A 25553-nucleotide genomic window follows, 5' to 3' on the forward strand; every position below is an offset into this window, starting at 1 on the left:
AGTCCTTGCATATTTTTACAACTTCTTGCTAAAGCCAAGGGTTGTTGCCTAGCGCTCGTCTAATGCCAGATGTTTTGGATGTTATTTTTCATATAACCCCCTCATTTCTGGAAACAACAAACAGTCTAGAACTGTGACTCTTCAGAATTCACATTGCAAAACAATAAGGTTAAATGTTTGCTTTTCAAATTAAATGTATGTTTGCTATTGGTCTGACACTTCTCTCAATCTTTTAGGGTTGGTCAGATTTTATTGAAGTTTTTCATGTCACATGCTGACATTGTAGACAGAATTATTTTAAGTTCTGTAATATTAGCTATAGGAGCAGTATGTCATACAGCAATGAAAATGATCATTAACTGTTTTCATTGTGAGTCCTGTTATTCTTAAGATCTAAATTCTGATCTTTCCTCTATGTGAAATGCTGTTTTCTACTTTACCTGTTTAAACGTATTTTAGTAAGGTATGGGTTTTGTGTGTGTGTTTTTGTGTGTGTGTTTTGGTTTTTTTTTTTTAGTAATATAAGCAAACAAACATACTTGCATCAATTTGTTTTCTGAGAAGCCATGCTGACTCTTTACAATTAAAATAATTTGAATATTTACGGAAATAAATTATCAGAATATTTGCTTTTAATTTTTAAATTGTGAGATTCTAAAAGAAAACACATACATACATAGTATCTGTTTGTTTTTTATCTGTGCTGTATCAATTACTACTTTGCTGGTGGGTCTCACCCAGGTTAAAGGAACCAGAAAACTGTGATGATGTGTGGGAATCTAGGCTGCCTTTATGTGCACTGAAGTTTTCTTGTTGGGAATGGCAGGTTACAGTCAATAAGTTAACATACAGTCGATGTAATTTAAAAGGCAGTTATGATTTTCCCTATTAAACAACCAACGTAAAAAACCCAAAACTCCTACAACCCTATAACCAGTGTGAGGGTCAAACACCTTTCCTGGCCTTTCTGTATTGTATCTAAATATTACATCAACAGAGTGTATAAAATTATTGAGAACATTTCAGAGGCTGAAATGAAAAGAGAACTCCGGACCTTTCTGTGCAGCTGATGTTAAGCAGGTGAATATGTCTGTCTGCTCAAAGTCTTGTGGAGATCACTGGGAATTTGGCTGAGGTGAAAGGGCTGGCAAACACTTGTCTAATTATAGAAAACAAGGACTGGTTTGTATATTATTTTCCTAATGGATTTTTAATTTTTTTCTTCTAGCATAGAGTGAGCATTGTAACAAATGATTGATGAATCTAGCTAGTCTGTGAGATTTGGAGGAAACGGTGACACCTTTCCTTCTCTTCTCTCCTCTCCGGGGACTGTTAACTTTTTTTTTTTTTTTTTTTTTTTTTTTTAACCACCACCCCCCCCCCCCCCCCCCTTGTTCACACTTTAACAAATTAATAGTTTACTTTCCTTCTGGTATATTTTTGTAGTCGTGGAAAAGCTCTATGTGAGTTGCAGTTGCCAACCACAAGAGGGCAGGAAGGACTATTCAATTATTACCTAAAAATGCCGTTCAGTGTTTTCAAATTAGCTTCTGGTATATTAACAAAAAGGAGTATAATGGCCAAGTTATTGTTTGATTTACAGATAATTGGCATATTGCAGGGAGGAGACTTAATTTCACCCTTTTAAATTAAACAGGGAGATTTAAAAAGACATAAAATATTCATTAATGTTCAGTGATTATAAAGCAGTGGCATATATTTATTCTACCTTTATTACTGTTTCGATGGGAAAATACTGCAAATATTTCAGAAATCGACTTGGCCATACTGACAAGTTGAAATGTTTAAGCAGTGTTAATGCAGTCTACTCACACTTTATATCCTATGCAGAAAGATTCAAAATGAGTACATCAATTATTAAAAGAAATATTTAAAATTCTATAAATGTTCTACTGCTTGCCACAATTGGATTCAACTGTCTCTCCAGGGCTAGTTGTTCATTTGTTGTTATTATTAGTACTGTGAATTTTAAGGAATAGATGTTTTTTCCAAGTGTCTCAGAAAACCCAACTAACTAACCAACCAAACCACCACACCAAAACCCAAGCCCACCACCCTTTCCAAACTGTCATAAATATTTTGCAGTGGACTAAATGAAAAATCCAGCGAGCTCTCAACTGTGCTTTCTGAAATGACTATTGTTTCACTTCTCTGTCATCTTTTTTATTATTGTTTAGAATGCATGTTTAATAGTAAATGATACTTGGATGATTTGTTATTTTGAAGAAATCTTGGTGTTTAATGGGGAAACAATCTGACAGAAAATTCTCTGAAAGAAGCCTAAAGCCGTAGGGCTCATGTCTGCTTCCACAATTTCTTGCATATTAATTCAGTGGTTAGATTTTGGATGGCACTTCAAAATGCCTTTTTTTTTTTTTAACATGCTTTATCCAAATCTTCAACTGTTTAAGTAATAAAATTTAATTTCTCAGTTCCAAAAATATAAGTTACATTCAGTTACATTGATGTGGGATTGTAAGCCTATACGGAATCTTCAGAAATTAAGTAAAAAATTAAACTGCACTTGTCCAAAATTCTGGATATTGGATTTTTTTTTTTTTTTTTGCATTGGGCAGGGGCATTGTTAACTTGGAAAGTTAATGATAAAATGTTGGTTTAAATTGCAAATTAATCTGTGTCACAGGCTTCTGACATGTGTTTGTTCTTGTAGAATTGCAGTATTAAATTAATTCTGGGCAGATACTGTTCTGGGAAATATCATGGTTACTTTTTTCCATGATCTGCATTTTAAAGTGGAAATTAGTAGGTTTTGTGCCAGTTAGGAGAGTGTAAATTAGTACATTTCCAGCGTATTAAATAAGGACAATTCTAATAAATTGAACTCCTAATACTTACAAGATTAAAATGAGTTTTCCGTCTGAATTCTTGCTCTTTATTCTGCAAAGATAATTTGTAAAGGCAGTCTGTAACTGGAGTGAGAGAATTTTTAATTTTTTATTGAGAAGCTATGTGCTAAATTATTACAAGGCGTTGCCACATCCAACATAATTTGTTTTATGTCTATTCGTGCGAACTTGTTCCCATGTAGAAGTGACCATTTATAGTACTTTTCCTTTTTGCATATGGTAGTTATAGTATTTGATGGAAACAAAGGGCAGCCCTTTTCAGAGGGGGGAATATTTTAAAGTTTCATGAAAAGCAAGTTTGTGTTCTCATCCTGGAGCAAACTAATTTGTGAAAAACTTCTTGAATTTGAGTTGTTGTCACAATAGTATGCGTCACACTTTTTGTTGTTTTAGTCAGTGACTTGGGGGGGGGGAGGGGAAACAAAAATTTTTTTAACAAACTTGGTAACTCCGTTAAAAACAAGGAGTTTGCGTTAGTCTATTTTACTTTTGGTATAGAATATGAAGCCTTTTTGTGATTATCTTGTGCAGGATTACAGAAGTATCCAGTGTACGCAAGCTGTGACTGTTAAAGGGTAGATAAGTTAAATATGCAGAAACCTCAGGCCTCTTGTAAATTGATGATTTTATTTTGTAACTGCTGGCGATTGCAGTTGAGAATACTAGGTAAAGCATATACTGGGCACTACAGTTCCTAGTAAAACATAAAATCTGTGCAAACAATGCAAAGATGATGGGTCCTTAAATACTGGCTGCCTCTGCATAGCTGCATCTGCTCTTTATTCTGTTCCTTTAACCAATAACCTAATCAGAGGCTAGCTGCTTAGCATCCCTGTCACCTGTGATAGGTAATATATTTGTTCTTTGCTCCCTATAGACTTACTGCCTAAGGTGGAATATGGAAAGCAATGTATCCAATAGCACTCCAGGCAGGAGGAGGAACTATTTGTGCATACAACTACTTGGGCTGAGATAAACTATAAATTCTGTGTTGACAGACCCTAATGACAGTTTGAAGTCCTTTGTGCTGATTTTTTTTTAGAACTACTTTGACAAGTGGATGAATGTACAACAAGATACAAAAAGACCATTTATAAACATACAGGTAGAAACCTTATATAAAAGGCCCAAATAAATGCAATATGTAAATATTGGTAAGCAGATGAATTACCTTCAGCATGCAGAAAAATAATCCATCTGAAGGTCTTGTACCTTTTTCAGATCTGATTTTTTGGTATGTGTACAAAATATTTTCAAGCCAATTGTTGTTGAGTGAGGTCATCCACAGTAAAGGTCTGGCATTGGCATAGGGACCTGAAAAGTATATATAAATAACGTTCTCCTTTTTAATGTTGTAGCTAAGTAATTACAATAAAATACATTTGCCAAAGATCAGAATATGGACAAATCTGAATATGGTATACACATTAATAGTTTCAGAAACACTTGTGCTATATTTTGAGATTTTTTTACTTGCCTTAAAATTGTTGAAAACTATTCTTAATGCTAATAAAAATAACTAACTAACACTTTTTGGTATTTAATAGGAAGTACACAAATGTTCTACACTACTGTTCAATTATTCTTGTACTATCAGAGAAGCTAGTAAAATAAGCTGTTGCTATACTGATTGTACTTGAGTCATATATTCTTTTGTGAAATTTGTACGTTTTGTTTGCTTTTTAAAGAAACCTGTCATGTGAAAATTATATTCAATTTATAGTGAGTCATAACAGCAGTATACATAATTTAAACATCTATCACTGTGATAGCCTTAGTGTTCTACAGTGGTAAATGAGTACTAGCTAGCAAGCCAGGTTTTGACTTTTTAAACAAGGAGATAAAAAAATTTTGTGAAGTGAAATCAGCTTCTTGATTTGTTTTTTTGGTCTTTCTTTTAAAAAAAACCAGCACAATTAAAATGTATCTGCTGAAAGAAATCCTTGGTAAACTTTTTGTAAATGGTCTTGTATTAGGAATTAGGTAAAAAGAAAGTTCCTTGGGAAATAAAAAGGAAATATTTTTTTATGTACCTGTTCAAAAGTGATAGCTTTATTAGGCACTTAATATATCTTAATATCTGACTATATAGAGATCGGTTTCGAAGAGATAGTCTTGATAAAAGTATATAATTATTATTCTTTTTCTTTTTATGCAACAGAAACAGCCATAAGATATAAAGGCAGGGCACTTTTCTACTTCTCTATTAATTACGAAGCTTAATATATTCCTGACAGAATATGTTTCATAACCTGTAATTTGGTTTTGGTTGATTTGGACATGCATATCATTAAAGAAACGATCTTCAGTTATCAAAAACTAGTAAACATGGACATTTTTATATGCAAGAAAAGGCAGAGAGTAAATAATTGCACTGGTGACCAATACTGTAATAATCCTGTTTTACAATATGCACTTGACAGGTTGTAATAGTGCTAATTGAAGAGACTAATTCACACTTGCTTCATTCTATTCAAAGGCAAAATCAGCAGCTTGTTTTGCTTTTGACCAGATGGTCCTGATGAACACCTACTGTGCACTTTAAGTGCTTTACTAGAATTACAAAGGCTGGGGGCTGCATCCGACTCAAAATGATTTGAGAAGAGAAAAAAACCTCACTGCTCAATGGATTTGGTGCAACTAAATTAATTCTAGTGGACCCATTACACATTGAGCCCCCTTTTCAAAGTGCTGAGCCTCCTCGTTTGTTCTGTAGCAATGAGAAAGTGAAAGGCAGATTACTGCAAACAGAAATAAAAAAAAAAGTGCTGTGAAAAGGAGAAAAGAGGCCTTGAAGCCTTTTCATATCATTTGGGTTTTTCAAGTGCGTTATTTTTGGGGAGGGTGGATGTATGAAAAGCCAATTGGAGTTTTTTTTGTTTTAAAGTGCGCTATTTAAGTACTATGAATATAAAAGCAAGAGCAACAGTTGACTGAGTTTACTGTGGTAAAGCTTTGTGTCCAAGGATGAATCAAATTCATTATAGTCAATGCTTTGTATTTTCATATGAATGTAGGGTTAGTTTCACAAGACTGTGTCTGTTTAGGATAATTATAATTTAATATTTTTCTTTTATTAAGTTATCACTGTAGATACCTAAAATTTGCTGAAAGCAAGGTTTTTTCATGAATAAATTTAGAAGCACCCAGAGAGTTTAAAACTCCAAAGGAAGCTGTTTGATTTCCAAGGGAAGGCGAGGCATATTCCAATAGCATCGAAGCACAGATTATTATAACTAATTAGAAGTCACACATCTGTTAGCTTTCGATTTGTCAGCGCTTGTAGTTTTGTGTGTACGTTTATATCTCCCTTCTTCTTTTCTCTCGTTCTGTCTCTTACACTCCACCCGTAAGTGTAGTTGGGTTTGAGAGAAACTCTCAAAGGATAAGGATCAATTTATTTGAGTTTGAAAGTAATGAGGAGTCGTTATAATTTTGGTTATAGGTTTGGCTCCATAAATACTCAGTCATGTGAGCTGTCCATATTTTAGAAGTAATCATGTTGAATCGCTTTGCTCATGTAATTTAAGGATGCTAAGGATTCTGGGGATCAAGACCTAATTTAAAACCCTGCATTTTTAAAAAACTGCAATTAAAACCATCGCTTGCTATTCTGATTTTGAATATTTGCTATGTTTTACTTTCAGGGTGTAGAATTTTTATGCAAGGCTTCTGTTGTAATGCTAGCTATTAAAAAGGTGTTATCATGAAATGACAAGAAAGCCATTTAATATGTTCATAAAGCTGCTTAGGTTATGTCCCTAGTTCCTGTGCTATTTGAAGGGGGAAAGCAGTACTCTCTAGCTACATAGCATAGCACTACTATCCATATAAATTATGTTTAGTTGCATCATAAATGAAAAATTAAAGTTAGCATTTTTTTGCAATTAAAAAGAAATTAATTTACAGCTTGTAAATTAAAGCATGCTAGAGCATGGTTTAACCTTTCTATCCTGTGTTAACTATAATATGATCACTTCTATTATTGCATGATATACACTTATATTAAAAAAAACCAATCGTTGAATTGATTTGTTTTCAAACAATGAAATTTGTATTTGTGCAAATTATAGTAGGCACAGTGTTCTCTCATGTTTTCTCATCAAACAACCCAATTATACTTATAAATAGTGAGGTGCTAATGAACTGTTGTTCTGGAAAAGTTGTTGTTTTGTGGTTTGGGTTTTTTTTTTTAACTTGAGTAAGAAAGGAAACACTTCACAATTTTAGAGTGCTTGCTTGGTGCGAAAATACTTGAAAATATTGTACTTATGTAAATCATGTTGGTGCTATCACTTTAGATTAGCTTCTGTTGTGTATTTTAAAAACGCCATCAGTTCATACGGAGCACATCTATAAATTCTTGATATTTTAAATTGCTCACATAGTTGGGAACTGATGATTTACTTTGATTGAGTTACAGAAGTTATTTCACTAAGAGTTTATATTTCAGTTTAAAGTGTATTACTGCATTTAATAAAGGAAGAAATTTTTTTTGATAGTGGAGCTGATGAGGATATTTAACATAGCTGTTGTGAAGACATGACATAGAAATGGTCAACAGTATCTTAGCACCAGTGTAATGATAGTGCTGCAGTACATCGCTTTGTAATTACTATGCAAAGAAAATACTCAGTTGCTGTTCGAAATGTGAATTAATAATGTCTGTCTGGTCCACAACATCTTAGCGAAACAGTGTGCTATCTCTCTAGTAAACCTGTTTCTTATGATTTTTTAGTTACGTTCCGTATCTATGTAAAACATGAACTTGAAAATTTATTATTTTGTTTTTGTACCAAGAATCACGGGCATAAATTGAAGAGCCTTGCACTCATTTAAAGGATAAAATGGCCTCATAATCACCCTCAAGAAATCCCTGTTACTGTTTTTAAAAAGGGTTATAGAAGCTCTTGGCAAACATTTGCAATAAGTGGCAAAATTTATGCCTTGCTTTGTGATAGTTGCGTGACCAGACAGTGGGGTATAGGATTGTTTTAAGGTTTTTACAGCTGCAGGCCAAAAGCATCTGTTCCTAGAAAAGCCTTCATTGTTTAATTTTGACACTGACTTTTCCATGCTGCTTGTACCAGTCTCTGGATTAGGTGCCACTAAGATGAAATTTGTTTTAAGTTGCTCCCAAATGCAGCTGTCACTATACATGGCCTTGTAGCTTAGGCAAAGTAGACACAATCAAAACAAGCATTTTTGTACAAGGTCATCTTGGTAGACTGAAAAAGCTCAGAGCAGGAATTTTAACAATATTGTATCTTGTGAGTAGCTAAGCTATTAGCTTTTGTGTTTGTTTAATAATTCTTCATGTGATCACTGATGTATACGACTGCCTTAGAAACAATGAAAGAAAGGGACTTTTTAAAAATTGCACTGCTTTTCTTTTACATATACTTTATATTCTATTTATTTTGATTGAGCAGTTCCTGTGGTATTCAATTGCATACACTCCATATATGTGTACTTGTATCTCTGTATCTCTACAGTGAAATTGAATGATTTACAAAAATCAGGGAAAACTGACATTTTTGAAAGAGCTTCCATTTACTTCCTCAAAGTTTCCAGCGAATTAAAAATGAAAGAGCACTTCATTTTATGTATCCCAGAGTTGTGTTAATTTCTACCCAGCTGGTCTAGAATGATTGATATAAAGCCAAATTTGTGACTGCCTACATTACAAAGTCTGTAATTTGCTAATGAATTATGATAATAATCTTTCATCATACATGAAAGATTTAGACAAACAATTTACTAACTATGTAGTTTGATCACAATTTTTGGGTTTGTACCAAACCTTGAATCTACTTTATTTTTCCCTGCCTAGGTTAGCAGACCAAAGTGAACTTATTCGTACTTTGTTTTGAAAGCAGTAGTGCTGGGAGATAGTAGAGATGATGAGGGACAGCAGAAATAATACAAAATTGTAGTGTAGAACCCCATGTTTAATGTTTATACAAATCAAGCCACACAGTTTCCAACTGGAGAAGCATCACAGTAGGCATAGCACAAGAAGATGTTTGAGACTTGCATCTACTGTTGTAGGGATGTAGAAGTAAATTAAAACAGGGTAGAGATGTTTCTCAAGTTAAATCTCCTCTGGGTATGGTGGAGGCAGACTCCTTAAAGTGCAGCTAGACAAAGCCATAGGAACAAACTAGGCTTAAAAAGAATGGACAAGAAAACCAAGTCCTCCAGAAGAGGGGCAACTGCCACAACATCCTGTCAACGTGAGTGATGTTTGTGGTCACCTGCATATCATGTCAGCAAACATTTGATCTTGAACACTTTTAAGGATCTCATAAGGACAGTGTTCACAGTAGGTCACGAGAACAGTATAAGCAGGTGTTTTCCTATATGAAATCTGTTTATTTTTTGTCATCTCAAGGTGTGGCTCATTCACCTTCTGACCAAAGGTTGCTTCCTAGTTCTGCAGAACTTGCTTCTGTATTTTTATATTTCACTTTTCCAGTAGTGAGAAACAGGAAGGAGAGGAGCTTTCTGTTCAGTGCTCTCTGACTTGTGTTTTGCAAATAGCTTTGATTATTTTTATGCTCCTCTTGAGCTCAGTTTAGTGGATTTAAGTAGACGTCATTTTGATGTCCACCCTAGAAAAACACCCAACCAACCACAACAAACCCCACAAGACCTAACACATATATGCAGTGCTGCCATTATTGTTTGGACAAAACTGTTGACTTTGGTAGTTTCTGCCTTTTTTTGCTTCTCTTCGGACCCTGAGGTACCTGAAACAGCTTGTTTCTCACCCCAAAACCACACACATATGACTGCCCGAAACAGAATCACATTGAGATTCTTGTGGCTACTATTATGTGAAGTATTGTTTGACTGGTAAAAAGGTAGAAAATATGAAGAAACTGGGAGGCAAGAGGGTAGAACGACTAGCAGTATCAAGAAAATGCCATCCAGAGCAAGGACTGGTAATGTGGCCTTGTGAAAAGGAAAGGAAAGGAGCTTTATAGGTACTGACTGGAAAGGGGGTTGAATCATGAAAAAAAGGCTTTTTGTTGTTGTTTTATTATGCAGTTTGTTCTTGTCATATTTAGGGAACTAGAGGTTGTGAATAGCCAGGGATATGTTAATGAATTACTTCTTACTGAATCAGGTTAAAAAGAAGTCGTCTTAAGTTTTGTTAGAAAAGGATTTTTTTTTTAATCAGTCTTCCCAGCTGTTAGAAAGTGCAGAACAGTGCTGTAAAGACTTAACCTATTTTATGAATTATGTTTTGTAAGGCAGAGATAACTAGAAAATCTTGATCCCCGCCTCCCCACCCCTTTTCTTCCCTTGGATTACCTACAGAAAGTCTCACAGACTGTGCCATATGCAGCATAGTACACTCTAATGTTGATTCTTTCGGGATGATACTTTTGGAATGAAGAGATTTAATACAACGATAGAAACTTTTGAGACCTCATTTGTTTGCCTTCCCCACTCCAAAGCAATATATACAGGGTGTGAGCATCAGAGATTTGGTGTACCAAAGACCTTAAATCTCACCACTCCTCTTCCTCCCCGAGAAGGTGATTCTATCTAGTAGCTGTTACCTGGTATATGCAGTATCTAGTAGCTCTCCTGGAAATTATATTACTGTAGTTTGTAAGTGTAGAAGAATATCTCAAGACGTTCAAATACTGAAGACAGATAAGAAATAAAAGAAAGAAAGGGAAGGAGTACAAAGAACAAGGATTTTTGTTTTTGCTGTTTTTCTACAATTAGTCTGTAAGAAAGAGCGAACTTTCTACAAATCTGTACTTATGGCGGTAAGTCTTGACTGACTGGGATCACATGGCATAGCTGTATATACCTTACTCCAGCCCCAACAAAGGGAAATGGAGAAGGCAATAATCAGTCCTAAGAACTGACATAACTTCAGTCATTTTATTCACAGCATCAGGGAAAAATGCAGCACCCAAATATCTCCACAGTTTCTTCCAGGAGAAACAGAAAGGCAGAGGTTTTATTTTACTTACTTCTGATGACAGGCTACCTTTTACTGAACTCAGCAACTCCAAAACAGTAACTCTTACTTAAGAAACATTGTGAGATATGTTTGTGTTCCATTATTAGTTTCTCTGTAACCAACAACTGAATTTCAGTTTAATATCTCCCCTCTGTGTCTTGCATAAACACCTGTTTGCACTTACCCACAAAAAGTTCCTCTTCTAAGACAAGGACTTCTTTCTGAATAATTCAAAAGTGGGGAGTGCTTAAAAAAAAGTGCTTAAATTAATCTGGGGAGTGTTTTGTGTGTTCACAATTTCACCTATAACTGTCTCTTTCACTCAGTCTGCTTAAAAGGTCTTATCGCTCTCTTTTTTTTTTATTATTTATTATTTTTTATTTTATTATTCTATGCATTGTCATTGGGCTGGCAGAGAAAAGACTAGACTGCAGCTGAGAACTGTGACCACAGGGCAGCCTAGGCCAGCCAGGACTAAGACAAACAAAATGGGAAAGCTCAGATGTTCACAAAAAGCAGCAACAGAACACTGGAAGAGGTTACTTCTTTGTAGTACAAAACAGTAAAGTGAAACTTCTCTCCCTGATACAAAAGGTAAACTGTCAAGTCAGACAGGTCCACGTTAATAATTCAGTGTTGGGACTTAGAAGGTCAATGAAAAATATGGAAGTTCTCTAGAGCATTCTGTGAGGTCTGGGTAGGATGAAAGTTTCTCTTTTGATGAACTAAGAGTAATAGACTGAGATGAAACTTGAATTGCCATGGAGGTGTCCTCACTCTCCTCCTTAAATCTTCCCATAGAACGCTAAGTATTTTAGAGCTGTGTATACATTAGCATGCTGGATGCAATGGGAGGTCTGCATAGAAAGCTAGTTGATGGTGAGGATCTAATATCCATGCTGTTTATGTTTCTGGCATTCTACTAGTGACCATTTCTAGCCTGGTCCTGCAGATTGAATGTTTCTTAGTAGTTAAAATTTAAAAATTTTCTGTTTTAGTTTGATCCTAATGGTATGTGCTTTGAGACTGCTCCATCATACAAGCATAAGTATGCTAAGGGAGACAAGATCATGAGTGCATTTTTGAAGTGAAACACTAGTGCAATTCTGTCCTACAAGGACTGGGTCTGCATTGGTCCTTTGGTGCAAACCAGAATTTTCAAATCTTACACCATTGGGAAATGTTCTCCATTGTAGCAGAAACACTGTCATTTTTCAATAATCCTGTAAACAGGTGGTCAAATTCTTGAATGGGAACAAATAAACAAAAGATTAAGTGAAAAATTCACCTCCTGTGCATTTTCAACTTGCTGCAGAGTAGCCATGCAAAGAATCAACATGAACAGTAAAACAAGGCTTTTGAATACCCGAAGGTATAGTTTTTCCATTAGAGGAGTATGTTAGCATTGTATTTCGTTCCATTTTTTTCTTAAGATCCGTTTGAAGTGAGGAATAAAAGATTAAATGTTTCTTCTGAAACATAAATGCAAACTGTTTGAAGTGGAGGATAATTTTAGCATTCAGGTCTGAAGCAAGCATCTGTTGTCTCAAGACACTGGTATAAGAAGAGAACTGCAAATTCAGTTTCAGTTCTCATATTGTGTCTTTTGAATTCTGTCAATTCATAGGTCAGATCTAAGATAATTTGGTTCTGACTTACAAAATCAGACAAACACCCATCTATATTTTCTCCTCTGCAGGTCATTTTGCTTGTTTAGTAAACCATGTGTGTGTCTCTCTCTTTTTTTTTTTTTTTTTTTTTAAAGAAATTGTTTTCCTCTTTTTATTTTTGGCTAATCCATATACATGTCGTCTTTTTCACTGCTTTCTCATTCCTGCTTTTCATCTTCTGGTTTATTGACTCTTGCAGTTCTTAATGAAAAGCTGTTAAGAATTTCTTCATTGAAGCTTGTTTAAGAAAAGCCAGATAAGCCATATTGATTTAACTTTTCAAAATACTGTTTTGTCCTTACAATGCAGAAAAACATACTGTAATCAGAAACTTTTAAACTTATGCTCTATACTTATTTTGTGCAATGCAGAGTGCTAAGTATGTTGAATTGCACTTGAAAACTGTTCCTGTGTGTGTGGGATTACTCAGTACAATGGTTGCACGTTAGCTTTTCAAACAGAGACTGAATTTTCACTGATGATTATATGAATATCAAATGACAATGTTTTGTATCAACTGAATTGTTGTTCTTTGTGTTAACTTCCATAGTTCACTAAAATTACACTTTCCTAGGATTTAGAAAAGAAGAGTTTTTACATTTCTGGTGTCTTTTTGTTGGTGTACGTTTTATACGTTGAATTTGCATAGCTATGAGTATCCTTGTGGTTCAGAGGAGGAGCTGTTAGTACACATCTGTAAAACAGTTGTTTTATTAACATCTTCAGAAGGGAAAAACCAGACAGAATAGCTGAAAATGTAAATGAGCAGCTTGTGATGCTATAACTTGTCAAATAATCATTGAAGCAGTATAGCTGAGCAAACTGTTTCAGTGTGTGCATATACAGTAGGTATTTCTCTCCAAATTAATATTTGCATTTGAAATATGTGTGTAGTGCAAATACATGAGAAGTATATAACAATTAATAATATTTTGTATTTGATGTTTACATATTATGTGCTCTGCATTTTAATTCTTAATGTTATCTCCTTCTTTAATCATTTTGAATTAGTGTTCCAAATATATTGATTCAAAGGGATTTATTACTTAATTATTAAGGTTTTATAGGCATTTATATCCTTGAAACAGGTTGGGTTTGGTCAGTAGTTAGCTGGCATTTTTTGAGGCTTCCATTAATCTCAGACCATTGTAAAACTCCCATGTTACCTTTATGAATGTTTCTGAGTTGTAGTGAAAAGAAAAACTTAAGAGAATAGGACACTAGTTAATAGTGTTTTACAGCTTAGAACTGATTTGTGCAAAAACACTACATAGTTTTAAAATAAAGGTGTACTTCTAATCTGGTTTAGTTAAACCAATATGAACTGTTGTGTGAACATTCTTACTTGTCTTAAGGGCAGTTTGTTCTACTTGAACATAAACTGAGGAGGAATTAAATAGAAATTAAAGCAAATTAAGTCTTGTCCTTGGTGAGCTAAAAAGAATAGTTCAACCTGTTAAGTTAATACATGGCAAATAAATCATAGTAAACCCCTTGTATTTACAAAACACAGTAAAACCTTTGGTTTCCCTCAGGAGCCCCATCTTCACTATGCAAGCAAGTACAAGCTACAGTCTATACTAAAACCAGCCATACTGGTTGTAAAATATTATATAAACACAAAGTACTGTAGTGCCAAATGTGGAACGTGCAGTAAACCTTGTAAGAATGCCCTTCTGTCAGTGTTCCTATCATCTTAATATAATGAGCTTCAAGTTTTCCCTCTGAAGTAGCACATGCTCAAGTGTATAAATAAGGACTTTTATCTGAGGGCCTTTTACATTCTCTCTCAGTTTTATGTAACACAAATTTATTACCTTTATAATAATATTGAGGTTTTTTTTAAAAAGGCATGTTCTTCAAGGTATTTAGGGTCCCCTCCTGCATTTCTTGCCGTGATGACTTTCTTGTTCAGCCAAAAGGACTGACTTTGGTGGTTCCATAGGAAAAAAACTTTTCAGATTTTTTTAAATCTCTTTTTCAATTCCTTGCATTCTTTTGTTCTCTTACTTGTGAATCATGGCTACCTTACTGTTAATGCAGTTGGAATAAGGAAAAAAAAGTCAGTTTTGCACTCTGTTCTTTGCCTAGTAATTCAAATGTAGTGTTATATTAGAAATTACTAGAAAGTTTAGTGTTTATATCCATCATAAATAACACGTGTTTATACTTTTAGTTTATGTAAACTTGCTATCCATGTTTACCACTGTTAAAATGATGACTTGTTGTGTAATTATTTTTCAGTTCTTTCAGTTTAATGATAAATGTCAGTGTTTTAGAATAAATTTGGAAAACATTCTGCTGCGTTATGAGGTTCATGGTGTTTTGGAGTTCAGTGTTGAGACAGTTCTGTGATCTTAGGGAATGGAGTGAGAGATGTGGAGCAGTGTTTTATGCAAAACAAAACTAGGTGTATTCCCAAAATGCACCTTAAGATAGGTCTTTTCTGGTTATTTTATGAAAAATGAGGATCTTGTAGCATTATAAATTTAGGGCCAATTCTGTCTTCCTGCCTGCTTGTGCAAATAGGATGTAGCTCCCAGAAAACTGTTGGTGTCTTCTGGGAGTGATGTTTTGCTGCCCTCCTTGTAGAGGTGTCCCCAGAGCTTGAGGGTAGGAGAACAAGGAGGAGAGCATGAGCTGTTCTCAGCAGCTGTTTGCTCTAGACTTCTGTATTGGATCCTAGCTGGGAGTTAATGTCAGTTTATAGCTGTATTTATTTCCCTGTGATCCTGCTCCCCTCTTCCTCCCCATGTTCTGCTTTGAAGGCAGCCCCTGGGGTCAGTGACAGCCTGGCTTCTGCAGGAGACGAGCTGCTGCTTGGAAAAGGAGCCTGAGAAGCAGTGCAGAAGCAGGAGCCAAGTAGACCTGTCAATGGCTCCCCCCCTCCCCCGAGTGTTAATTGTGGTCACAAAAGTTAAGTGTTTCTGTAAAATTAACATCTTGGTATCATGCATTTATTTTCCACCACGTAGCTTCAATGTCAAGTTTACCCAGCAGACAAGTCAAAACAAGAATATTTTTTCTAACTGCTACTACAGCAAGTCTCAGCCTGGGATCTCAGAAAATCACAGTGTTTGTTCTGGTTAGCAGCGGAAACAATAAAGATTTAGGGTTCAGAATTTAATTGGCACTGATTTTGATGCAGGAAGAACAACCGCGCACAGTTTATTCTTGTGAAGCTTTATTGATTCTTTTTTAAAAGGAAAGCTCTGATGAAAGTAAAAAGAGGCGTTTAATTTGCAAGTGTTTCTACAGTTTTTATTCTGAAATGTGGTTTTTCTATCCTTTTCTAGCCCTGCACAGTAAACATGTCTTAAGATCTTCTGATTCAGAGACAGATACTAAAAACAAAAGTGTAAGGTTGTAATTTCTACTGTTCAGCTTGTTTGTTTGGGTGATATAGGAACTTTCTCATAGGTTAGATTTACATCTTTCCCAAGACTAATGGATGATGGGTATTTGTAAGTGTTTTTACAATAATGTGACACTAGCGTATCCTCAAAATGTCTATCCCAGATTCTAATCTTTTAGTGACCTGTTTCCAAGGGTCTGGACTGGAGTATTGCTAGTGAAGAGATGGTGATATGAACAGAAGCTTCCTGTTTTTCTGACGTTACCTGTATACCAAACTGTAGAAATAGGATCTTTTTTGTCAATTATGCAAATGATCTTTTGAATTTCAGTGAGTAACTGAAGATATTTCTTCAGGTATAGATTGATTCTGTGCTTTCAGAGTCTGCAACAAGGTCAAAGATACACAGCAGAATGAGTTGCAGATGCCTTTGAATTATGTCCTGCTCCTATGGCTTCCTTTCAAATCATGATGGAGTCCTCAGTGTATCATTGCTGGCAAAGCCTCTGTAGGTGGACCTATATTCAATAGCTGGCATCTCAATCTCAACTTCAAAACAGTTTTGAAGATTTTGGAACGGAGTGACCTATTTCCCCTCAAATCTGATCTGTCCATTTTCTCCATACCTTTGGTGACATGTGTTTCTTCTGGTCTGGAATTACAATTTAAAATGCCTGTCTCTGTGACACCATTACTAGCAGCTCTTAGCTTTTCATTTGCTTTCTGCCATCTCAGCAGCCTTTTTTCTTTCTGCTTTTCAGGAATTTGTTTTCACAAGACATCTGCAGACAAGCCTTTTCTGGGTCTTCTAATCCATTGGGTTTTAATAATGGCCTCTTATTTCAAGGGAAGAGGATTTTACAGAAACTATTCCTAATATCTAAAAAGAATACAAGATGAGAATACTTGTTTTAAAAATAAGGTGTCTGAATGCCGTTATTTTTACATTCATGTGAAGAGTTTTGATGTTACTGAGCTGGGTTTCACTGCTTGAGGAGGTCAGTCTGTGCCAGATTCCTGTCTGTATATTGCAGCTCATTTCTTGTCCGAGAACTATCTTTGACTCTGAGTGTGTCAGGAGTGCTGTTCATGCATGTGGTACTTAGAAACACAAAGCTACAGCATAAATTCACCAGATTTATTGGTAGCAGTCATGCCATCCATGTGACAGGATACATGGCTTTCTGTCCCTTTTCTAATGATTGGTGGGTAACTGACCGCTCACTCGCCCAGGCAGCATCACAAGCTCTTTAGGGAATGTTTTTCAGCTGCTCTTGATAGTGTGTGTGCTGAAGTGTTACGTACCCTAGTGTCACGGTGATGATCACACGTTAGCAAGGATGTTCAGAGACTTGACTTCTTTCTTAGAAAGCATTTGGCCTCTCAGAAAGGCCTGTTCCCTTCTGGTGCATCTGTTCATGTGCCAACTGATGTGGAGCATTTCTGACAAATGAGACCTTGGAGGATATACTCAAAACTTTCCAGGCTGATCGTTTAGTTTCAGAAACAACAAAAAAAGTGCTAATGAATCTATTCCAGACCTTACATCTCTTTAGCCTGCCTGTTATAGGCATTCTTGATCTGTTGGATGTGCCTCTAATTAATTTTCTTCTAAGTGTTCTCACATAGATCATGAAAGAGGTGATTATGATGTCACTGTCCCATTTGAAACAATTTTAGATCCAGGGCGTACTCTTTCTGCAGGTGAATGACCAGGAAAATCTCCCAGTCCTTTCTTGAACTTTCTGGCTTGTTCTTGCTGGGCTCTGACAGATTTGTCTTCCCCATCTCAGATCCGCTGATGTATGTGGATGCTTTCAGGGTCAGAGGGTGCTTACTTGTCTCCAGTAGTGGATGTTCATCCTAATAGGTAGAAGTAGTCCAGGAGACTCAACAAGGTGCAGTTGAATGACCTAGTTTTTGGTAGAAGTCTAGATCCTTGTCTGTCATGGAAAGCTCTTACAAGGGATATTGGATTATGTCCTGGATCTTAGAGTGCGGAGCTCTCAGATAACTGTTAGCTACCCAGTAAGTCTTTGTCATCACAGCCCATGAAACAAGGAGGTTTTCTGCTGAAAGCAGAACTTCTTTGTTGCTGTTAAATAACTGTCCTTTTTGGTCAGAGGTTTCCTTTGCCATTGTTTCAGTGAGATAAAAAGGTATCTTGAAGTATGTGAAAAATAAAGATGGTGTAAATCTCTTGTTGTTATAACAGAATAATAAAAAAGACTGAGCAGGAACAATTCATTACTCTTTTCCTTTCAAGCACTTAAAAGAAAAGCAGACCTGAAAATATTTCTTTGGGAGGTACTGGAATACCTCATTAGATCTTTCTTTTTATTGGTTATTGAAGTGATAATTCTGTAACAGGAACAAAAGTGAGGATAGATTTTTCTTTGATTTACAGAAATGTGTTAATTTGAGCTGAATAGATATTTTCTGATCTTTAATATTTCTTGTTTATGAGTATTATTTTGTAATACATAGTTTCTACTCTTAATTTAGAGAAAAAAGTAATTCTGATGGGGACTCTTAATTCTGTGCAGCATTGGAGGTATTTTTGGGGAAGTGAGTAGCTGAGTTTTTAACAACCTTCAATTCAAGCAAGTTTTTTCATTAAATGGAATAGTGTTCACTGCTTATGCAATAGACTTGCGTGTCAAGCTAAGACTGTAAAATGCAGAGAAAATAATATGTATGTATAAATAATTAACCTTTTTTTTAAATTTCCTGTTTCAGTGAAATGACAAGTTTGCAAGTAGAGTAATGAAAATGGTTAGAGTAGCTTCATATTATCTCTTTTTCTGAAGTGGTCGTTATATTTGCCACTGCTGTTCTGCAGCATAGCAGTCGTAAGCTTTGTAAAGACTGGGATCTACAGAAGAGGTAACTCCTTGTAGTGTTTTGGTCAAATACTAATGAAATTGCATATAGTTGTATATTCCAAGAAAGACTGACCCCTGCTTTCATGAAACAGCTTTGTGATTTCCACAGGGTGTGGTTCCTGAGTTACTTGAGCTAGACAATTTGCTAAGGTAGCCACTGTTGAAGATGTGGTGAATACATTATTGCTGTATTGAGAGAAACTCAGCTGTGCGCTCTTAGTAGAACAAGATAATGTAGTTTTCTTTTAAAATTTTGGAATTTTAATGGGAAATGTGATTTTGGCCTTGTGGACTATGAACTTTTTAAAATTTAACCAGACCAATTTTGGAAGCCAGTCCAGCTCAGGAAGAGTACCTGAACTACATACAAAATGCAGAACTGGGCCTTTGCATGTATATTTTTATGAATACTGAATTATCCACCTTCCTGAAAATTCTGCCTTACCAAGTTAGTATAAATGATCTTAGTTTTTTTTAGATTTTTGGCCATATGTTGCTCTCTTGCAGAGGTCCTGAGGGGCTTGTAGGTTATCTTCCCAGTCAAAACATGCTTCCTGATAGCAGTTTCATTTGAATAATCAGCGGGAGTAAGAATGAATGGAGTCATCCCCCCATCTTGAAAAGCTTAAAATGAAGTTGTGAACTTTCCTAATAAGGTTTCCCCCTTATGAAAAGTGCTCTGTTCTAGATAGCTTCTGTGATTTTTTTTCTGTCAGCTTTTCTGTCATAAATGCAGTTCGAGGATGTGAAACAGCTTTTGGCAGGAGTGTGCCACTACACCTGTGATAAAAAGGTTAGGTTCAGCAAACAGGACTTCTTTTCTTCATAAAACGGTTGCTGCTTATAAAGAAATCTTCCTCATTGTAGAGGTTTCCAGATAATTTTTATCTCCAAATTGTTCTATGTACCAGTTTTATAGAGTTCCCATTCATTGGTTTTTCTCATTCTCTGGTAATGCTTTCCCTTCATCTTCCTGTGTTTGCACCTGCATAGAACTCTTGACTTCAGGTTTTCCAGTGTTGCTCTCAGCGTGTTTATTTTAACTGCTTCTAACATTCTTTTGTTATCTGATAACTTCTAATAGAGAACAGGATTTGGAAATAACCCTTTATAGCCTGCATACAGAAAAATGTGATTTTTGACAACTTGAACCTTACTGATTTGGTTTCCCCATCATTATTTTGTATTCTATGAAAACGTACAACTCATGTACACCTACCACTAGTTCAAGTGCTGATTTTTTTGGAGAAAGACTTACAGAAATTAAAGAACTAAAAGCCAGAGAGAATGCGGGTTGGGGTTTTTGGTCAGGTTGCAGCTATTCTTTTCAACTCTATTCTAGTTTTTGAGGAAATATGTTTAAATACATTTAAACATATGATAGAAATAGTATTATTCATGGAACCAAAACAAAATCGTATGGCTTTTTGTAAAGACAAAAATCTGTATTCTGATTGCACTTTTGCCTGATTCATTTTGTTGATTCAACAGAATTTCATCTCTGCTTCGCTCAGTCTTACTGTCTTTAAATTTTAAATATTCTGAAGATAAATTTTCACTTTATCATGGAAGACAGGGGTATATTTGATAAATATGTACAGATGTTAATGATAATGATTTTTGTCCCTTATTCAGAAAACTCTTAATATATTTTCATCTGTACTGCCACTACTGCTGAAGTACAATCTGTGTCAATAAAAATAAATGAAAGAGGTAGAGGTCTTCATATTTGTGTTTTATATATTTTTAGTTCCTACATGAAAAAACAAAAGCTAATCTAATATCTGATTCTTTTTGTCATCTTCTTGTTTTCTTGATTTTTTTTTTTTTTTTTTTTGAGAAACCTATTTCATATTGGCTTCAAATGCAAATAAATATCATCTAGAGGGAAATATATATGACTTTTTTTAACATGTTAAATATGTTCTAAGTGAAAGATTTTTCTCTATCTTATTAAGTAAATCAGGGTTTTTTTGGTGGAAGATTCCATAGTTAAAGATGTAAACCAGCAATTTCTTGGTTCTATAGCACAACATAGTTCAGAGCTGAGATTAGAGAAACCCTGTAGAGTGGCTAATACTCGAGGGCATCCCCAACTAGAAAAGTATGTGAATTTAGGCATGGGAGGAAGGAAGGATCTGCTTTAAATTTAGTGTAGGGTCACTGAGTCTTAATGATAGATTAAACAAGGGAGGTGGAATAATGAATAGGGGTATGCAATGTGTAGCACTAATACCAGAAGTCTGTGGTTTTCACTGGTTATTTAATGTCTTTTCCCATATGTTTCTGAATAGAGCAGGTTATGGCAGGGATGAGCTAAGGAACAGCTTTGTTAGCTGAATTTTCTCTTAAAAAGTGTGTATGTATATGGGAGAGCTGCTTGTTAATAGTATGATTGGACAACTTATATGTGTATACCTTAAATGTAGCAATATTAGTAACTATATTTGTCCTCAGTGTGTGTATATTGACATTCATAAAATACACTGTGCAGATTGTCTGCATAATTTTCTTTTCCATTGTGAAACTAATAGCCATTCCTTGGTTAAAGCAGAAATTAATCTCAGATTCTTTCTGAATATTGTCGATGTAAAGAAAACCCCAAAGGAAATGGTAAGTTTGCAGACATGAAAACGAAATGGAGGAAGTACCAAGAAATGTTTTTGTTAGTGGAAAGTTAGCTAATGGCTCAGTAAACAGTGTTCTGTAATTTATTTTAACTTGAAGTCAGAATATCAATAATAGAATGTCTATTCAAGCTCAACCATGTAAAATAATTTATTAAATTCATGCTTCCAGTGAATGAGAAAGATATCACAGTTTAGTGTTGAGTTTATACAGAGTTCTGACATGTAAGAATCTGCCAACTACCTGATACCAACAACATAGGTGAACCAAGCAAGTCAACTGTTGAGTTATGGATGGGGTTTTGGGTAATCCGTATTCTCTTTTGTGTGGTGAAGATACCAGAAAGTCTTTAGAGAAAATGTTTTTCACACGTAACTTTTCCTTTGGGTTACAGATGTAATTGCAAGCTACACTGGAAGGTGCATGCAGGTCCCACTACTAGCTTTGTCTTGTTGCAACAGTACAGTATTGGTGAAATTAATATGTGCAAGACATTTCAGATCTGTGATTCATCTTCCTTTTTAGATGCGTCTTGTTGACTGGCAATGGGAATAAAAGGTCTGCAGAGGGAGCCTACCCATCTCTCTTCTCTAAGGAGCAGGCTTGCTGTGATCTTTAAGTGTAAAAGTGGTTGGAAGAGAGAAGTAAAACACTGAATTGTATTGGAGGATTTCTCTACATGAAAGTACTTCTCTGCACAACTGTGGTAGTTTGTCACATAATTCATAGCTAGACGTCCGAAATAGTTCAAAATTTGCAAATATTTTATAATAATTAACCATGTAAAAATATTTGAATAGATTTTCTATTGTCTCTGGTAACAATAAAACATGCTGCCTTTCATAAAAGAGTTTTACCAATTGTTTAGGGACAAGTAAAAAACACATGATAAAATACTGATTTTGTGATATTTGTTTCTTAAACCAAAATTGGTAGGCTTATCACTTAAAATAAGGATTGTCTCTGAAGCACATGTAGTTTATGCATTTTCTAAAACTGAGACTGAATCAGTTTTTATTCTGAAACATGTTTGGGTAGGAGCAGAGGAAGATACTGTTAGTGAAATGTGTCTTGTCATTGTAATTCAGATTGGGGAGGCAGTGGGATTTAGTCTCTCATTGGACAAAATGTAAATAAATTTGGAAGAGAGAAAGTTTTGCGGTTTCGGGTAGGGTGGGTAGGTGTTGTGAATTTGCCCCCCCTTTCCAGTATGAATATGAATGGTGCTCTTTACTATAATGAAATGCAGCGAGAATTGGACATCTAACTACCATTCATCTCCTTATTAGTTCCTAAAAGGACTGTTTATTTTACCATTCATATCAATGAATGTAGGGAAGTGATAAAAGTCCAATATATGTATATATCATGCTTAGGCTGTTGCAAATCAGTTTCTTTTGAAATGAAGATTAGGTTGTTTTTCTTCAAATAAATTTGTCTAAATTTTTCTTTTGTTCAGAACATGACAACCGTGAAAATTTAACAAATCTATTTTCCATGGCAAGAATCACGTCAAGTGTCTCTTTCACTTCTAATGGTAATTCAAACACTAGAAATAATCTTGAAGGCTCTTACAAGTGGAAACCTAACTATATAAAAAAAATTTGCTATGATAAAACTCATTAAGAGTTTTCTTAAAAAGGAAACAACACAGCTAATACAAGATGCAGAAAAGTATAATACAGATTTTTGCTGAAGAGTTTGCATACTGGTTCCTGACAAAGGAAGTGGAACAGATTGAAAGACAGGAGCTGCAAAATTACAATTTTTGTGCAGCAGTCTGACTATATGCACATGTGATAATGGACAAGGTGGGATCAGGCCTGTGTAACTGGCATACAGGTTTTTTCTTACTTCTCAGCCTTTGTTCATATTTTACCATTACCTGGTAGTGACAGTAGATTCTGGTAAGTCTGAGAGATGTTGGGATGCACAGAGTGTATTTAGTAGTTTAAAATGTGTTTTCATATCAATTCTGAATACTAATAATCTTGAAAGTTACTGCCCTCAGTCATGTCCCTAACTGCATGATCAGTAAGTGCCAAGGTATATTTTTCTCCAAGTTACTGATACAATCACTAGGATAATTTATTAGAATTATCTCTTAAGTCTGAGTATGTAGTCCATATGAAATAATTTGTCCCTTGACTCTTGATGGTCTTTTTGATCAGGTTAGCCCAGATACAAACTGTTACCCTGGTGCAGTCTTCTGTTGCATTTAGTAGGCCAGCTGTTTCAGCTAATGGTTGTCATTTTTTTTATGGTGTTTTTTTTTTTTTTTTTTAGCTCCAAAGATCATAGAACTCATCTTGGTAATTATTGCTTTTCTAATTTGCGGTGCTTTTCTTGCTAGTCTTTCATGCCTTCTTCCTGGAGATATCCTAATTTGGCTTGTATATTCTTTATTATACAATCTGCCTAGCTTCAGCTGTGTTACAGCCACACTGCTGCAGCTGAGTCCAGTATAACACTCTGGACTTCACATAGTTTTCCTGCCATGCTTTGTGAAGCACTCTGAAATCTTCTGGAAGGTGGTAATTAAAAGTAATAATAAAAAAGTTTCTATATTGAAACTAAGGTCTCATTTTTCCTTCCAGATGCGGGATCTTGCATGAGTATTTGCCTACAGAGTTTGTCCCACTATTTTTAAAGGGGTCTTAAAATGTTAATTTTTAATGGAAATAAAATACCTGATGTTTGGCAATGTGTCAACATTTTAAGACATAAAAGCAGCAGGAACTGGGATGGTAGCATTAACAATTTGGGTAATTCTCCTGTTCTCTACACAAACCAATATCCTTCCTTGGGGGAAAAATATTAGAAACTGTGTTTACCCTTTATATTGCAATTGAGTGCTTTGTCAAAAGAGTAGTTGCCTCTTGATAGCGATCTGGTAATAGATGACTTAGTAGAAGTTGCCTGTTGTCTTTCATTATATGTGTAAAGGTCAGTTAACATACTTATTAGTAACCTAAATATTTTTCTCAAATGATCATTCCTACTGAATGGAAAAAAACCCTAGGACTTCAAAATGTATCTTTCTGTGTTAGTGCACTATATGTAGAACCAACAAACAAAAAAATTCAATTATTATCATCAGTTTTATTTTGTTAGTAGAAGTCTTTAAGGCATTTTCAAATAAATTCATAAAATTGTTTTGGCAGTAAGTCTTTGTTGTTTGATCTCTTATAACCCTAATCACATCTTCCTTTCAATCTCTAATGTCACAGCTAGCTCACACTCTTAATTCTTTCATACCCTATTTCAACCTCATCCTTGTGTGCTGCTAAAATGATTTTTTCTTTTTTTTCTTTTTTTTCTTTTTTTTTTTTTAAATACTCTTGTCTCTTGCCTCGATTTCTTAAGAATGTGTTTTCCCTTCTTCTGTAGGAATTTGTTTCTTCTTTTAACCTCCTATTAAAAAATTCAAAGGGTCATGCGGTTTTAAGTTCAGAGGGGATTATCACAATTAGGTCTCCTAGGCACTACAAGCAATGAATAATAATAATTATGTAGGCTGAACCTTTGCACAGTGCAGGCCATATAGCAGCAATCAGTAACTTCTGCATCAAGTTCAGAAGGTTGTAACTTGCATTTAGCAGTAACGCTCTTCTAGAAGAACAGCTAATTTTAGGTATTTAAAGATGGAGATCAGCAAAGAGGTTTCTTTATTCCACAGAATTAAAATGTTCATGTACGCTGGCAGAAAACTGAAGCACTGAGAAGCAGAACAACATTTTAAAGACGGTGAAACAGTGGTATATAGAATTTGAATATAGTGAATAATGTAATATAGTGAATATACTTAACATTTGCCACTTGCTGCCGCCCAGGAAAAGGCCAGATGCAAAGCAGTGGGGAAAATAGTATCTGCTAGCTTGAAGAGAGCTCAGATTTATTCTCAGGCCTCAGACCTTGTCTGGGCAGGAGGCTGAGGTTGGGAAAATACCTTTCCACATCTTTGAGGGAACATCTCATGTGCTTGGAACGTTTATCTTTTCAGGTTATATTGTAGGTATAGGTATATGTTGCATGAGGTAATCAGAAGTTCACATGTCAGAAGATTCACAAACATTTAGTTGAAGCCTTGCTTTTATTTTCTGTTTCAAAATTCGTAGGTTTTAACCACAAAAATATACT

The 25553-nt window shown here is 35.2% G+C and overlaps 1 protein-coding gene across 1 annotated transcript in view; it reads left to right on the forward strand.

Annotated features, from left to right (window-relative positions):
* Nucleotides 1–25553, forward strand: part of FAF1 (Fas associated factor 1) — a 171608-nt gene that overhangs the window by 52506 nt on the left and 93549 nt on the right. The window lies entirely within an intron of this gene.

Source organism: Falco punctatus, assembly GCF_963210335.1.
Source record: "Falco punctatus genome assembly, chromosome: 11".
Lineage (NCBI taxonomy): Eukaryota > Metazoa > Chordata > Aves > Falconiformes > Falconidae > Falco > Falco punctatus.